At 42.1% G+C, this 15,649-nt stretch overlaps 1 protein-coding gene and 1 long non-coding RNA gene across 3 annotated transcripts in view; one reads left to right on the forward strand and one right to left on the reverse strand.

Moving 5' to 3' along the window:
- Positions 1-15,649, forward strand: part of Wwox (WW domain containing oxidoreductase) — a gene marked incomplete at its 5' end in the record, with an annotated part of 919,641 nt that overhangs the window by 656,409 nt on the left and 247,583 nt on the right.
- LOC102025501 lies at positions 3,582-9,336 on the reverse strand. Of its 2 annotated transcripts, none has more exons than XR_264615.2 (3): positions 9,257-9,336; positions 6,512-6,712; positions 3,582-3,849 (listed from the first exon to the last, which is right to left on the reverse strand). It is a non-coding gene; the product is annotated as an uncharacterized LOC102025501 (long non-coding RNA). The 2 variants fall into 2 exon arrangements; XR_264616.2 differs by having other exon boundaries at positions 9,155-9,319.

Below are 15,649 nucleotides of genomic sequence, written 5' to 3' on the forward strand. Positions count from 1 at the left end.
AGGCATTTGTTTGGTGAAATAAGATACCATGCTAACTGTACTGATATTTCTAGTGTTCTGTCTTCCTTCCCAGTTACATTAGGATTATAATTCTACCTCCATCTTGTGTTAAATCAAAGCTTACATTTTGGTTTAACTGCCTGAGAAATAACTATGTTATATCACTGTGAGGATTGTTCTGCACTGTGGCAGAACTTTGTCTATCCTTCCGAGAACATGGTGTGAGATTTCATGTTAGTATAACATATCAGGGCCTTCGATTTCCAGAGCAACTTTGATGGATTGCCATTGCAATAAAGCGTTTTTTACCATGACAGTCACCTTACTTGCCCATGGGAGTTCATTCCCATTTCAGTGCATGGATGGTCTTTACAGCAAACCATATATTTGTAAAATTTATCCCCATTCTATTTTATTACGCATGGAGAAGTAATCCTTTCTTTTTCTTGGTGGCCTGTGTTGACCTTCCCTGCCTCCTCTGGAGAAGTGGAAGCGCCAGAAATTATAGTGGAGAAGATAGAGAAGTTGGAGGAGATACAGAGAGAAGCGGGCACCAACTCTTTTGGTAATTTGATGCAATAAAACTTGGAAATATCTCCCCTGTTGCAGTGGAATAAGAAGCATTACAGCATCAGTCATTTTCAAGATTTGTGTGTGCAAAAATCAGGGATTTTCCTTATCATGGAGCCAGATCATCAACCCCCTACCCTGGGGACTTAGATTCAGTAAAATCTTAGTCACAGAAACTGGGTAGATCCTCCAATTTTGAAGCTTCTATTTGAAAAACAATTAACATGAGTGGGTCAGAGTCTCACTGCATGCCACACAGTGTGCTTATCACTTGATGTGGGCTACTGTATTGCATCCTTACAACAACCCTGCAAGGTAGTTACTGTTATTATTTCCACTTGGCAGATGACAAATCTGAGATTTGGAGAACTTGCCCAAGGTCACATGATTAGGAGGTTTTGGACTGAGGGGTTTTCTTCTGCATCTTACTGGAAGATACTCACCTGGGACTCCATCAATTGCATTGCTAGAGATCATGAAATACTACTTCGTCCCCTTCACTTGGTACTTTGTTGAAGACATAAGCAGCAGGATTATATCCCTAGCACTGTAATTTAGCCTGGCAGTCCAGGGAAAATACCTTGTGGAATTTCATTTCTTATCATTTTATGTCCCCTTTAATTTTCATTTAAGTTCCCCTTTGTAAAAGGCAGTCCCTTCAGCTCTCATAAAACTTTATGGTCTTTACTTGTGATTAGGCAATGGTAAAATTGATTCTCTAAAACCAACTTCTAGTCAAGTTATGTAATTAGGCAATAAGGGAGACTGAGAGAGTAAGATGTACAAGGTTCTGCCTCAAGAGGTCAGACGTATTATCATTGGTTAGATGCCGTATCTTTAAACCACCATCAGCTTAGAAAACACTATCCATTAGCAAGAGATCAGAGCAATGAGAAACCTCAAAAGGTCGAATGGTCCATTCTGAGGGCTCCACAAAGAAGTCAGCATCCCAGAAGGACAATTAGCCTGCCATCTCTGGGGCCGCCTGTGAGTACAACAGGTCGAAATATTTTTTTTCCTTAGTAGATTAACCCATTGGATTTCAGCTGTAGCTTTCGCTTCCTACATCTCACATACCACATTATATTCTGCCAGAGTAATACTTGATTTTAATCATTCGGCTGGTGTAGCCGAGGCAGTATATAATCAGAGACTCTGAATTTAGCAGAAGGGTTGGGATTATCCTCCTCACAGTTTTGCTTGTTGGATCATGTAGACAGAGGTCCCAAAACAAAACCAAGGCCATTTTTGCCTCTTTCTAACGCAAGGCTGGACTACATTTCCCAGCCTCTCTTGTATTAGACATGGCCATGTGACCATGTCCTGGCCAATGAAATATTGATGGAATGATGCTGGCTTCTCCTAAACTTGACCCTTGAAAACCTGCCTCACTCTTACCCCACAAGATTGATGCAGGCATAGCTGATGGTTTTGGACACTACACATTGACAATAGTAGAGCCACAAGATGAATAGATCCAGGGCTACAGAGTCACTGAGCAGAGCAAAGCCAACCCAGATAAGAGATACTAGTTTGGGACTTTCTGACAAGAATTTTTTAACCACATCACCGTAGTCTGGGTTGAACTAACGGATACCTGTGCTCACACTGCTGGTTTTGGGTAAGAAAACTTCACTGATATTGCTGGTCACTTTATGGATCATGAGAGATTAAGGCTTGATGACTGTGTTTGGGGATGCTGTAAATGGCGTGTGACCCCTCACTGTCATAGGGATACTGTCCCTTCATAGGAGTCCACGCCAGCTCTCCTATCCAAAGTAACTACTTTCATTCTATCTACCCCATCGCTATTTTATTTCTCTCCCTAGCTCTTACCATCACCTGATATTAACTATCTGCCTAGCCACTTCTTTATCACTCATTTATTGTTTTTCTCTTCTCATTGGCTGAAAGCTGCAGGAGAGCAAGGAACTGATCAGTCTTGTCCACCTTTGAGTCTTGCGCAATGAGAGCAATGTCTAGTGCATTGAAAGAACTTGTAAATATTTGCTGATGAATGAATATGTGAATAGAGGAGTTGCAGCTTGCACACTGTTCTGGTGAGATGCAGTTCCAATTTCATGTAATTTTTTTCTGTGTGTAATAGAGGGGATTTTTTTTTTTGCATGAATAACTGAATGAGATCCCTTGTTTAACTGAAGTGCAGAGAAAAGGCAGGAGCTATGCCAGGCCCTGAGTATAAGAGGGAACCCAGGCGGCCTGGCCTCCAGCGATTTCAACTCTGATGGTTCTGGGGAGACCTAGAGTCAGGTAACTGCAGAGATACGTATTTTGGGGCAAGAGCATAGTTGGAAGACCACTTTAGCTTGGCCTAGAAATTCAGAGAAGGACTATCAGGGGGATGAATGACCTGTCAGCTGGATCAGCAGAAACTGAGGGCTGCTCAGCCTTACATTAGAAATATAAAATTGCGGGCTGGGGATGTAGCTCAGTGGCATAAGGGCCTGCCTGGGAAGCGCAAGGTCATGAGTTCGATCCCTGGTACTGCAAAAAAAAAAAAGAAAGAAAGAAAGAAATATAAAATTGCTTTCCAGTCATCATCAGGCTCCTACCTCCTCTCTCTATCCCCGTATAGCCAAACCACATCACAATTCCTTTCTGTGGTACAGACGGACAGGGTCCCCTTCCAGGACCACGGCAGTCATCCGGCATGGAATTTGCTCATACAGTGGCCATCTTGCCTGGTACAATTCCATAAGAATTAAACGTTATGTATCTGGAACTCAGAAGGGAAATTTTCCAATCTAAATCACTTAGTTGCCACTCTTCAGGGCAATCATAAATGTAAACAGACCTAATATGGCTTGATTGCTGGTGTTGACTCTGCCCCTGAGGACACTAGCCAGTGAGCCTGCTTGGGACTTCGTGGGCAAACCCTGCCCTGCAGATCCGTGTATCCAATGTTAGCAGAGTACTGGACATCTCAGATTTTAAAAGATGAAGACTTGTACTGTGATGTTGCTGATTTTCATTCACAACAACGACAAAAAAACCAGATGACTTTCTCATTCATTGATTCAGAAAGCACACAATTTGTTTCCCATTTGGGGAAGGCGCCTATCGGTGTCTCTTCCTGATCCAAGCGAACCTTTAAAAGTATCTTCACCAGCTCTTCTCTATTGTCTGCCTTGAGCAGGCCTTTGCTTATTGGAATAATTTGCAAGGGGACTTGGTACCGTTCACAAGTGTTTGTAGCTCTCAAATCTTCTCTGTACGATGTTTAATCCCTGTTTCCGGAGCTTCATAACAAGATGAACACTCAAGAAGAAAAATGGAAGAAGCCCGAATTTTAATTTGCTGTTCCTTCACACACACAAAACACTCTAAGCTCAGTCAATGCCCAGAAATGAAGGCCGATAGATAATGATAGCAGGGCCTCCTATTTCCCACCTATTGTTTCAAACTCTAATTAGGAAAAGGGAATTCGGGGCCATTGTTTTCCCCGAGTGTGTGCAGACATGATGTTATCATTGTGTTTACAGAGGTGGCCAAATTCCCAGCACCGAGTCTTCCCCACAGATAACTGTCCCATCTCCGTAAAACAATGCCTTTTGCCGTATCCTAAACATGGTGCACACGAAGGGAAGCGACACATCAACAAACAAGTTTGCAGGCCAGGAAGTTTTAATCAGTTCTTTCTACTGTGGGAGGTATGATGGATGGAGGCCCTGCTCCAGAGGGGTTTCCTTTAGATAAAACAATAATACCCTGAGTTCAAGAACCTGGTCCGACAGCTGAAAGTAATGATTAATCCCCTCAAAGTCAAACATGGGAAGACTGGCAAAAGGAGATTATATGGGGAGTATAATTAGCCACAGTTATCACTGGAAAGAATTTAAGGGCGATTTTGCTTTTAAGGAAAAAACAAAACAACTTCGTAAAGGAGAACTACCAGGAGGGTGACCTTACGATTTATTAACCCATCCATTTTAGATACTTCTGAGAGTGAAAAGACACACAAATAATAACTATGCCAAGACAACAAGCATAGATTTGGATTGTTCTCAACCTGCAGGGCTGAATGTCCATTACCCTCTCTGTTAATGAGAAGGTAAATCCATTCACAAGGTTTTCAGAGTGGAAAAGTATCAAAGTAGTTATGGCTACATCTCTAAGGTAAGAAATTTAGCCATGACCCTACGCTAGATCTCTGATAAATTACAGATAGTAGATCCAATTTAAAAAACCCAAGGTCAAGAAAATGGTTTCCCTACTATTATCAAGTCGACAATGTTAGATAATTTTGATTTTAAATGGAAGAAAACATCATCTAGTAAGCTTAACTAACTGGAAAATATATGCGTGACAAGGGGGGTCAGCTAAAGCTTGCTCCGGGAACTAAACAATTAGGACCTAGTTTTCCTCTTTTTACCTCTTAGATTCATTTCCTCAGCATTGGCACCATTATCTGTGAAGTTTCTCTACATCACATCTACCAGGTTCATTACAATGGGAGCAGAGCAAATGTCTCTTCCTAGGATTCACTCTGACCTGAATTGGATTGCATCCATCCTGATGTAATCTCAGTGTCTGGGGAGATTTGGAAGTTTGGCAAGATTTGGGCCAAGTTGTCACTGTGGAGTTGGCCCTGCAGACATCCCAAAGCTCATGAACTAAGAGTCAGGGAAGCTGTGAGTCTCCCAGATCAAATCAGAATATCAACAAGAGAAAGGAGGATGGGGTTCGTTTGTCCCAGACTCAACAAGTACCTGCTGCTTACTCCCAGATGGGGGCAGTGCCTGATTCGGCCACATTCAGTGGGGGCCACTCATCTGTATCTGTTTGTTAGTCCAGGTTCATCTAGTCCGGGTACCAGCCTGACCCAACACCAGGCTGATTTTTTTTTAACTCAGGACCTGATGGACAACAAAGCAGTCAACCCACGAACAACCACCACCGCGGCACATCTTGCTTCCCTTGTGCCAGAAGCCCATGCGCTGGGGCTGTACTGCTCACCGCACCTATAGCTTGCCACCTAAGGTGACCATGGTGCACATGGGCAGGGACAGTGTCTATTGTTCAGAGCTACAGCCCAGTACTGGCCACCTTATGCCATACAGGAAATAGTTTTTTTAAAGTGAGAAAAATTGACATTATGGAATGAAAATGATAGCCTCACATTTAACAAGGACTACAGCTACATGAAAATACATTGACACCCAAAGTGGGAGCTCATACACATTCCCCTTTTCTCTTGGGAGGAGTCCACATAGATTTAAGGCTGTGAAACCGCTCTCCTTTGACAGATTGTGACATACAGTGTCCCCTCCTCTTTATTTTTTCCCAGGAGTGGAAGAATCCTGGGCCACCCAGTTTCAGGGCCCATGCCCTTCGCTTCCTTTGTAGATGTGAACAGAGGTCCCTGACAGTTAACAATGTTCATTCTGTCATTCCAAGACAAGCTGCAAAATGCTTGCTACAATTTTGTGTATTTGTTTGTGGTAGTGTTCTTATGGTTAGTAGTAGTTTTATTAATAATGATAGCAGCTCATATTGATGCTATGGAATTCTTTCCACCCTCATAACGTTACATATATTATCTTATCCTACCCTTACTTCCCACAGGATTTTCCCCCCACCATCCCCATTTTGCAGATCAGGAAAATTAATGCTCAGAAGAGTCCAGTTACTTGTCTAAACTGTATATCACAGAACCCAGATTGGTTCCTCTCTTTTCTTTACCCAGTGCTAGATTTTCTGACCACTGAACATTGTCTGTCTTCAGTTGCCTGTTCCAAAAATGCAGAAGAGTAATTAATTTTGTTCGGCATGGTAAGAAGAGTTTAGCCTTCTGATAGAATCCAGGGAAGAGAAAAGACTGTGAACCTAAGGTAAGAATCTAGTTGTAGTGACACTTACTCCCAGCAGCAGCCAAGGACCTGTTCTTGATTATCATCTCCCATGCAAATGAATTACTCACCTGAGATCCCATACTGAACTCAGCAGTAGAGAAGTTTAAGTGGAAAGAGTGGTATAACAACAACTGGAGCAATAGGAACAGTAGTCACCATCTTCTGAGTGGTGACGGTGTGGCCAGGCTGTCTGTTTTTCCCTTCTGTGCATTAGTTGCATTAATTCTGCCCACAGTTCTACGTGGCAGAGGCCTCCCATTGAGCCATTTCTACAGATGAGGAGACAAAAGCCAGAGAAGCTAGGTAGCTTCCCCAGAATCTGGCAGAGAATATGGTAGAGTCTAGAATTCGCTTCCAGGCAGTCGGCTCTAGGATCTTTGCCCTGGTCTGTCTTGTTTCACAGTCTAATGCAAGGTGACCGTGGGAAATCATCTCTTTAAAGCCACCCCCAGTAATCTTATCAGCTTTATTTTCTCATTTGAAGATCCTGTTAACAACAGCATGTACCAATGAGTCTGCAACCCAGTCTGTCCAGCTGAAGAGGGTTGTGCTAATGCCTACTTCCAAGCCAAAAAGTTGATTTAAAAGTACAGACTACCAAACTGATACATTGACTATTTCATCTTTCTCACACTTTTCGTAAGGAAGAGCTAAGGCATGCCATGTGGGTCAGGCTAGGTTAGGTATGCTGCAGTAACAAACAACCCCACATTTTCCACAGTTTGCAAAAATAAAAGGCATATTCTTGTGCCCATCACAGGCCTGTCAAGAGCTGCCTCTGCCCTTGCTCTTCTCCATTCCAGGCTCCATGGTGACATTACAGTGTCTTTCTAGCACCCCGGAGAAAAGAGACAAGACAGGTTCTTTGTGCCTCTTCCCAAAAATAACCCTCCCCCGCATCTTTTTAGCCTAATTTCATTGGCCAAAGGGAGTGCCCTGGTTGCTTATAGTCAGGGATGTATAATCCTCCCGAGAAGTGGAGAAGGAAATAATCACACATGGTCACATTATCCCTCTGGGTACTGATAGAAAGCCTTCTTCCTCGGGCCCTTTTCCTGTCAAGTTGCCCCAGCCTCTAAGGTCACAGTCACCAGCAGCACCTTTTGAACCTGTGATTTTTTTTTTTATTATGATTGACCCCAAATGCTGGAGGATCTGCTGTCTGTACCCTCACCTCACCTAGCCCTCCCTCTCACTCACATAAACCCCCAGAAAGCAGTTTCTGTTTCCAAGTTCTGTGCCCTTGTTAAATGTCATCTTCGAGAAGAAAATGCTCCTAATTTTACTCAGAGTGCAGAGAACACCCAGGTCAGCCTCTAGCCTTGCTTGATTCATGTCTTCCAGACTTTCCCTTTGTCTTTCAGGGAAAATAGAGATGGAGACACAGAGAGAAAGTGTGACCTACTTTTCATTATCAGCACCATTTCATCTGCAAAACATGACTTTTCTCTTCTTATTACGCTGAGCATGAAAATAAAATGTTTTCCAAAAGACCTGGCTTTGGCTGTCTCGAGGAAGGCCAGGGACTTGTTCAAAACTCTGATGAACTCGATGAGCAAATGATTCCAATTTTTTAACACCGTAATTGACTCTCAAGCTTCTCCCACTGCCCATGAATAATACGTAGGTACTTTTCTACAAATATCAGCAGTGAGGTAGGACAAAACCTGCTCCCAAACTAGCTGTTTGCTTGATATTAAGCTTTGCCAGTCCAATATAGGTCACATTTCCAACCAGATTTTGTGCTTATCTCTACATTACACCTTGTAGCAAAGGGGAAAAAAGAGCTTCTTGACATCTTTTTGAAGAATGGCGCTCTTTAAAAAAACATAAGGGAACTTTTTTTTCAAACACTATAATGAGGGTATTCAAGTCTGCAGGCAAAACAGAGCTGTTTGAAAAGACATTAGCCTGGAAACCGCGCTGTGCTGGAGTAGATACAGCCACGTCAAAATGCCGCATTTGTTTTGCCATTACTTTTTACTGACTTAAACCATTTGCTAATGAAAGTTCTAGCTGACATAATTCCAGCACCTGGCGATGGAGCCAACGTGAGGTTCCCGGTCATGAGATACATAATAAAACCAGGAGAGTAAATATAATTCCGAAGCATTTAAACTCCAAGGTAGTAGTAACAGTGGCCCCTTAATGTCTTATAATTGAAAAAGAAGTGACGATTTCAAAGAGCTTTCACAGTCATTATCTTTGTCATTTAGACTGAGCAACTTACTCAAATCCTCATTTTACTGCCGAGGAAGCAGGAACTCAGAAAGGTCTTGTGGACTCTGGACATCTCACAGGTCGTAGGGGTAAGACTACCACTGACTTCTTGCCCACTCTTTGGAAATAAGGGCTATTTCAGTAAGCAGAGTACATGTGTGGATGTTTTGTAGGGTACTGTGAAGAGTGAGGGGATAACCACAAATCCCCCAAACTGTCCTCACTTCTGATGTCAATGGCAAGTTTGTGGGGGCGGTTCCCCGTACTACCCTCACCTATGATAACTTAGTAGAAAGACTATCAAAAATCACCAAAAACTAATGTATCTATGGTCATCGTGTAGTGCAGGGCATGGATACAGGTTACAATGAGCTGAAGAAAAAAGGACATAGGCTAGAATCCAAGCAAAGCACCAGACACAAATCTCTCGTGGTCCCTTTCCTCTGATGTCAGGGACGATCTTGCTCCCAGAATCAATGTGTGGCATGTACCTGGCGTCCTCCCACCCAGGGAAGCCTTCTGAGCCTCAGCATTCAGAGATTTTACTGGAGCTCCATCTTATAGGCATGACTGAGTAAGCGATTAAGTCTCACCAACGTGGTCTCTCCATCCAGGCCAGCTGACACCACCTGACATCATGTCCCCATGCTGAGTCACACTGCAGGTGTTCCGGAATGGCCTGTTTTCACCACAAGAATGTGGGGTGTGGCTAGTCTCCACCCCAAATAGAATAAGGACTATCCACTCTGACCCAGGCCCCATGCAAGCAATGTCATTCACAAGGCAGAGATTCCACATTTCTTCAGGTGAAGTGGTTTTGGTTTGGGAAAGCATCTACAGGAATAGATTCCAGGATCCCATCTATACAGCAGGAAACTGGGGTTCATAGATTTGACTCAAACCATAAAGTCAATGGGCGGACTGATAGAAGTGAAATTTGAGGGTCCTAGGGCATGATCCTTAAGCTCTAGAGGCTGTTTCTAGTAAGATTATTCATTAAAACCAAGAACTTACAACTAAGGTTTGTTTTGGCTAGAAACATAAACTCCATAGAGAAAAATATTCCATATGCAGGACTCATGATTCCTTTCCTTGTCTTTCTTTTCCTCCTTTCCTGCCCACCCTGGTTTTACCTGGCAAAAATAGCATCATCGATATCATCGTCACCATTTCTACTCCAGAACATTCTAGAAATAGTGTGGCCATTTTCTTCTATGTGAATCATTGATCTACTCTTGCTATTTTGTGAACCTGCCTTTCCTAATATGTAGTTTCTATTTTGTCTTATTTTTTTTTCCTTAGAGGAGGAGAAGTAAAATATCTTTGGATATTCTACTTGCATCCTACCTGCAATGCATAATATGTTGGCAACTTCTCCAAGACATCTTAGCGGCAGATAGAGGGAACTTGACTCTCCCAGAATAATTAGTTTTTATCTGCTCTGGAAATGTCAAAGGGAGGATTCTGGGGCTTCACAAATGGGCACCTGGGCTGATTGCTAGGAATTATTAATCCATAGACAAGCCTCCTGCTAGAGAAGAGGAGGCCATACAGCCGGGGGAAAATACCAAAAGGTCTTTGAAGCTCAGACATGACGTTCTCAATTCACAGACATCTTAGAAAAGAGCTTTCTTATGTGGTTAGACAAATTTTACAACACTTACAGATTAGCAACCTTTCTGTTTGAGCATGCTTTTATGAGGGGTTGCTTTGAAAAGTATGTTTAAAACATGAAGCTTGCTGTCACCATGTCATTGTAAAAAATGGAACTTGTCTATCAAGAGATATTTATTGAAAAATCAGAGTAAGTGGCATAATGGAGAGCGACCATCCTTTAGAGACAAAACGATCTCACTTCAAGTTCGTCTCTGGTACATACTAACTACTTGCCCTTGTATAAATAGTAAATTACCAAATTTGTCCAAAGGCTAAGATCAATCCAATTTCCTTGTCTGTCAAATCACTCCATGGTTGTTAGAAAAGGGAATGTTGATATCACATATAGCATAATCCTTCTGAGTGTTTAGAAAGTGCTAATTTCCTCTCCAGTTATTTGCTTACCATTTGTTTGTTAGTTTCCATGAGTGTGAGTAACCATTTATGGCTTTAGTAAACTTGCAATCAGGTCATTTTGTACAGTTTGCTATATGACACCCTCAGTGTAAGTACATGCCCTTTTAAGTGCATTGTTTTTAGACCACTTTCTTATGAAAGGGCAACTGTAGTGTGGACATAGGTCTGAATGTGGTTAGAGTTCTTATTATACCCGAGTGCACAGTGGGCTCTGCATGTTCATTTTTTTAACACAGAGAGTGCATTGTTCATCTGTGTTTCACATCGGACACGCTCATTGGCTAAGCCTTGCCAAGGCCACATGGTCAAGGCTACTCATGGCTATCTCTGGGTGGCAGCATACAGGGACTGATAAAATAGCCCGTCAGCTGCTCACAACATTCTAAGATGGCGTCAGAGTGAGATCCAGGCCTCTCAGTAATTGCTTGGTAGGATAACTCTCTACAAAAATATGTCAATAAAGTCTGGGGCTGAAATTCCATCCTTGCTGTCAGGAAATGCCCTCACACCCCCAAAATGACTCACCCTACATGCCTAGAGTCCTAATCTCACCAATGGGTATTGTTTTCTAGAAAGTTTATTTCCACTTGGGAGCCATAACTGCAAAACAGAAGGAGTAATATTATAGGGAGGAAATGGACATTTAAAAAATATATTCCTGTTCCATCAAACTGTGAAGAATGCCTTTTCTCAATGAGAATCAGGCTTTCACACCTATCCTTTGCCAAGATTACAGAAGGGAAGCCTCTGTCTGCAAATCATCAATGCTATTCCACTTCTTTTGAAGTTGTAGGTGCTGTTTGTCCTTCTGGCCAGGGATGAAGTGGCACTTGAAGGCAGGTCACTTGCCTCACGCCCTGGCCTCAGCCCAGCAGGATTCGTTCCTTTCCTAATTCATTCATTTCCCCCACTGGCTCCCTCTTGCCTGTCTTGTGACCGAACATATATGTGGGGCTTTTCACTATGAATGGTTGGGCAGGAAGAATATGAAGCAGGGGGGCAGGGGGCAGGAAAGAAGGGAGAGAAGGCTGGTACAGACTATAATGTACAATCCATGTAGAGTGAGGGAGAGGACAAGAGAGGGGTGACTGCTATTCTTTGTAGGTACTTAGAGACATTACAGAATGTTAAAAAGAAAAAAATAAAGCATGGCCTCTGTAGTTCCAACGTAGTTATCCACAATTTCTCTTGGCTACTTAAAAGACCCGAGTTTGCAAATGAGGTTTCAGGACCATTTGTCTTTGAGGGGCAGCAGCACAATGAGGAATCTAGGAACCTGCATTTGCTCAATTTGCAGGAAGCAAACATCTCCATCTTTGGAGATTCATCCAATAAGATCTGAGTCTTGGGGAAAACTACTTATGTTTCTGAAAGACTCAATGGAGAAAACCTGAGTCTCCGGAAAGAGCCTAGGCCTGGCCATCAGGAGAGCTGAGTGCCAGTTCTGACAAGGAGAGCTCAAGGAAGTCATAGTTACCTGTCCCCAAGCTTGAGTTTTCCCCTGTCTAAAATACAGCTTGTTTTGAGGAAGGCACAAAAGCAGGAACTGGCCCATTGTTACTGTCACCTAGAAATCCCTGAGTTTGTGCTGCGTGGAGAGAGCAGAACACCAGCCTAGCTCGCAGTCCGCATATACCAGGGTGACCTTGGACAAGTTGTTTAATTTCTATGAGCTTTAGTTTCTTCACACATGAAACAGGGATAATAATGCAGAAACATCTTTGGCTGGTTATTTCAACAATTATCTTGGATAATACACAGAGGGTTCAGCAGTATGTTTGGCACATAACAGACCACCAGGAAATGCTATGATTTCCAGTACTGTACAAGTGCACCCATGTGCCTATAAGTTTCCTAGGATAGAGGTTCTATGTTTTCCTCCCACTACTTCAGCGTGAAGTCCAGAACCTGACTTCCAGTAACTACTGAGTAGATACTTGATGGTTGAAAGTCAGATATTTCATCTCAGAAGGTGCACAGATACTAGCACTACAACTCATATTAGTGGAACTACTATTTACACTTGTGTCTTTTCTTTTAAATCCAATTTGGAGAGAAGAAAGGTAACTAATGTACAATTACAGGACTTACTCAAGTGCTTATTTATTGAGCTTCATGGTGCCCAGGCTGCGTATTTTATTTTGGAGTTTTAGTTTTGTTTCAGTGCCCCAGAATGAGAAAATTTTCCTGTTTCTCCTTGAATGAGTTTTTCTTTGGAAAGCAGATTAAATAGGGATTTCTTTTACTGTGTTTATTTTTGTTTCCAGCTCTGAAGTTGAGTGAATTATTCTTCTGTCCAGACACTTACATATTCTTAGCCTTCCCTTTTGCTTAAGTTTGCAGAGATATGTGCTTAAAAACTTGTGTCTGTGTGTGTGCGTGTGTGTGTGTGTATGTGTGTTGGGGGGGAGAGAGAGAGAAAGAAAGGGAGAGAGAAAGAGAGAAAGAGAAGGAGAAAGAGAGAGAAAGAGAGATGAGGTCTTGCTAGAATGCATAAACAACAAGAAAAAAATCACAGTCTCAAAACTTGGATATTGTGGTCGCCTGGACTTCAAAAGCCCTTTGTCTGTGATATTTACATAATGTATTCTCCATGTTTGGGTTTCATTAAGCCCATGAGTTTAATAATAAAGTGTTTGGACCTATGCTTTCCCTACCACTTTTCTTGTTGTGAATAATTTTTGTCCTTTTAAAGTGAAAACTAATTTTTTGGGAACAGATATTTGAAGCTTTAGGGGCCTGTTAAGATAATTGTCAATATACTTCCTAAATAGGTGACATGAAAGAAATTCTGAGAAGAGGTTCCTTTGACTTACTGGAAAAGAAAAATAATAGGAAAGACAAAATGAAAGCACTTGGTATATGTGGCTGTCTTTTGTCAATACTTTTATGGATCTGCATTGCTGTGTTTCCGTAATGTTGTGTATAAAACATGGTTTAAGTGAACGTTTAAGCCTCAGTCTTAGAAAATAAAAAGAAATGAACTTGAACCCGAGCTGCTCTGTCAGGAGAATTACAATGTCTGTTCACCCTAGGCTTCATTTGAGTTAAATTTACAATTATTTTCCTCTAACAATAACAACCATCAAAAGTACTCCTTTAAGTTGAAATGTTTATTAAACTTCATACAGATGCATACATATTAATGTACCTCTCTGCATATCTAATGTACGGTCTCATGGATGTACTTTAGATTTTTAGGAATTTCCTTTTGGCTTCAAATCATTGCACAGAGTATCCAAGTAGACATTGTGTCAAAATAATCAAAATGTATTTAACACTCTCTCAAAAAATCCATTTAAGAATAAGGACGTGGTTTAGGGGTGATTTTCAGACCATAAATTGAAGTGTAAATATTCAAATTATTTTCATAAACTATTCAGTTCTGTTGGGCTTTTATGTTATCATACAGTGATTTTTTTTGTATTTAAGTTTTCTAGCAGTTCTCTTTTTTAAGAGCCTCAAGTGTCCCATAAAAAGCAAATACTTGAATTTTCAGTTTCTGGGTACTGCATATTTTTCCTTCTGCTTGCCTTATTTTTATAACAGTGATTTATAAAGACATTACTAAAGAAAAGGAAAGAAGGATTTTGAAGAGGAACTGCTATATAATACTGCTTAAAAATCTATTTCCAATGCTAAGGAGAGGGAAAAAAAAAAAACCTGGCACCATATCAGAGTGTGATCCTGGATCCAAGATGGCCATACCTTGAGTCATTATCTTCTAAAAATATTTATTGAGCATGGTGAAGAAGGAGGGCAGGGTGGGAGTGCCAGGCGCCGTTTCCATCCCCCGGAGCGGGAGGAGGCTGGAAGGCCAGCGGGGACCGCTTGCCAAGACAGCCAACCCCTGTAAAAGCCACTGTTAAGTAGACAGCTTTGAAAAGAAATGGAAGAATGAGTTTCCAGGGGATCTGTCCCAAATGACCAGAACCTGACCTCCGCCATCATGGTAAACCAAGAAAGACTGGACCCCAGAAATGGTATTATGTAAGAACTGTTTCTTGTTCCCCAATATGTAATCCATCCTTCCTTCTTAGTGACATGATTTAAACCAAGGAGCACATGATGGTTCAGAGTAACAGTTGTACCCTAACTTCCAGTGCCGCACTCTGTGATCATGTGACCAGTTCTGGCCAATGAGATGACAGGGACTTCCCACATTGACTTCTTAATGCCTTCTTCTCACTCCTCTTTCCTGTCCTGCTGGCTGGGATCTGGCCATGAGCTCTGGCATGGAAACCAGGTTGTGAGCTGAATCTAGAGGTTACTGGGTCCCTAATTCATACCATGGTCCATAGCCTTGGGCAATTACTCCAAGACATTTTTTTTTAAGCATGAATTTCTCTTGGGATGAAAGCACTACTATTTAGATGACCTGCTAATTGCCATCAGTTTCCTCGAGTAGATTTATCAAGGAAAAAGAGCAGAATGAATAGATGAGGGAAAAAGAGAAGGGAAACGACTCATTGAGAAGCCCCAGGAGATCTCATGGTGTCACTGAGGCATCCATCCCACCTGTGTTTGTTGAGTACTCATGGTTCATAAGGCAGTCGCTGTGCTGGGGCCTGAGATGACAGACAGGTAGAATGGCATGTAAAGGGTAGTGGTGGCTTTGCACTCAGTTCTGGGGTCATATGTAGGACCCATCACTAAATGGACATGTCATTGGCAGCCTCAATTTTGTCATCCAGAAGACATGGGCAGTAATATCTACTTCCTGTGGTTGATGTGGGTATCACACGGGCAAATACACGTGGAATGTTTCACATATTGATCAGTATGTGTTCCATCATTGCCCTTAGGAAATGACAATCTCATGGAAGGAAGGAAGGAAGGAAGGAAGGAAGGAAGGAAGGAAGGAAGGAAGGAAGGAAGGAAGAAAGAAGGAAGGAAGGGAAGGAAGGAAGGAA

The sequence above is a fragment of the Chinchilla lanigera genome, unplaced genomic scaffold (genome assembly GCF_000276665.1).
Source record: "Chinchilla lanigera isolate Chin_1 unplaced genomic scaffold, ChiLan1.0 scaffold00121, whole genome shotgun sequence".
NCBI lineage: Eukaryota > Metazoa > Chordata > Mammalia > Rodentia > Chinchillidae > Chinchilla > Chinchilla lanigera.